We start from the raw sequence: 2,698 nt of genomic DNA, 5'->3' as shown, positions 1-2,698 counted from the left end.
ATACCCTCTTCACCTCTCGACTCCTACCCATTAGTCGCCTCTTACGACAGGCAGGGCCTTCTTGCCACGGTTGTGTTCTCATTTCAGCGAGCCGACCGGACACACACACACACGGACACACAAACACACGCACACAGGCACAAACGCACCCACGCAAACGCGCACGCACACGCACACACTCTCCACCTCTCGACTTCTATCCATTAGTCGCCTCTTAAGACAGGCAGGGCATTCTTGCCACGAACGCATTCTTATCTCTGCGAGCCGAACGGACACACACACACACTCACACAGACAAGCACGCACACACGCCACTTACACGCACACACACATACACTCACGCACACACAAACACGCACACACGCACACACACATACATTCTTCACCTCTCGACTCCTATTCATTAGACGCCTCTTACGACAGGCAGGGACTTCTTGCCACGGCCGTGTTCTTATATCTGCGAGCCGAACGGACACACGCACACTCACACGCACGCACGCACACACACACGCACACACGCACACACACACAAATACACTCTTCACCTCTCGACTCCTACCCATTAGTCGCCTCTTACGGCAGGCATGGACTTATTGCCTCGGCCGTATTCTAATCTCTGCGAGCCGAACGGACACACACATACGTACACACACACTCACACACACACACACACGCACACACGCACGCACACATACCCTCTTCACCTCTCGACTCCTACCCATTAGTCGCCTCTTACGACAGGCAGGCCTTCTTGCCACGGTTGTGTTCTCATTTTAGCGAGCCGACCGGACACACACACACACACGGACACACAAACACACGCACACAGGCACAAACGCACACACGCAAACGCACACGCACACACTCTCCACCTCTCGACTCCTATCCATTAGTCGCCTCTTAAGACAGGCAGGGCCTTCTTGCCACGAACGCATTCTTATCTCTGCGAGCCGAACGAACACACACACACTCACACACAAACACACACACGGACACACTCACATACCCTCTTCACCTCTCGACTCCTACCCATTAGTCGCCTCTTACGACAGGCAGGGCCTTCTTGCCACGGCCGTGTTCTCATTTCAGCGAGCCGACCGGACACACCCACACACGCACACACAAACACACGCACACAGGCACAAACGCACACACGCAAACGCACACGCACACACTCTCCACCTCTCGACTCCTATCCATTAGTCGCCTCTTAAGACAGGCAGGGCCTTCTTGCCACGAACGCATTCTTATCTCTGCAAGCCGAACGGACACACACACACGCACACACGCACACACGCACACGCACACCCACACGCACACACTCTCCACCTCTCGATTCCTATCCATTAGGCGCCTCTTAAGACAGGCAGGGCCTTCTTGCCACGGACGTATTCTCATCTCTGCGAGCCGAACGGACACACACACACGCACAGACAAACACACGCACACAGGCACACACGCACACACGCACACGTACACGCACACGCACACACTCTCCACCTCTCGATTCCTATCCATTAGTCGCCTCTTAAGACAGGCAGGGCCTTCTTGCCACGGACGTATTCTCATCTCTGCGAGCCGAACGGACACACACACACGCACAGACAAACACACGCACACAGGCACACACGCACACACGCACACGTACACGCACACGCACACGCTCTCCACCTCTCGACTCCTATCCATTAGTCGCCCCTTAAGACAGGCAGGGCCTTCTTGCCTCGGCCGTATTCTTATCTCTGCAAGCCAAACGGACACAGACATACACACACACACTCACACACGCACAAACACACGCACACACACACACAGACACATACACTTTTCACCTCTCGACTCCTATTCATTAGACGCCTCTTACGACAGGCAGGGACTTCTTGCCACGGCCGTGTTCTTATCTCTGCGAGCCGAACGGACACACACACACTCACACACACACACGCACACACACACGCACACACGCACGCACACATACCCTCTTCACCTCTCGACTCCTACCCATTAGTCGCCTCTTACGACAGGCAGGGCCTTCTTGCCACGGTTGTGTTCTCATTTCAGCGAGCCGACCGGACACACACACACACGGACACACAAACACACGCACACAGGCACAAACGCACCCACGCAAACGCGCACGCACACGCACACACTCTCCACCTCTCGACTTCTATCCATTAGTCGCCTCTTAAGACAGGCAGGGCATTCTTGCCACGAACGCATTCTTATCTCTGCGAGCCGAACGGACACACACACACACTCACACAGACAAGCACGCACACACGCCACTTACACGCACACACACATACACTCACGCACACACAAACACGCACACACGCACACACACATACATTCTTCACCTCTCGACTCCTATTCATTAGACGCCTCTTACGACAGGCAGGGACTTCTTGCCACGGCCGTGTTCTTATATCTGCGAGCCGAACGGACACACGCACACTCACACGCACGCACGCACACACACACGCACACACGCACACACACACAAATACACTCTTCACCTCTCGACTCCTACCCATTAGTCGCCTCTTACGGCAGGCATGGACTTATTGCCTCGGCCGTATTCTAATCTCTGCGAGCCGAACGGACACACACATACGTACACACACACTCACACACACACACACACGCACACACGCACGCACACATACCCTCTTCACCTCTCGACTCCTACCCATTA

This window comes from Diabrotica undecimpunctata, unplaced genomic scaffold, assembly GCF_040954645.1.
Source record: "Diabrotica undecimpunctata isolate CICGRU unplaced genomic scaffold, icDiaUnde3 ctg00000579.1, whole genome shotgun sequence".
NCBI lineage: Eukaryota > Metazoa > Arthropoda > Insecta > Coleoptera > Chrysomelidae > Diabrotica > Diabrotica undecimpunctata.
Note: the sequence above shows the minus strand (reverse complement) of the source record.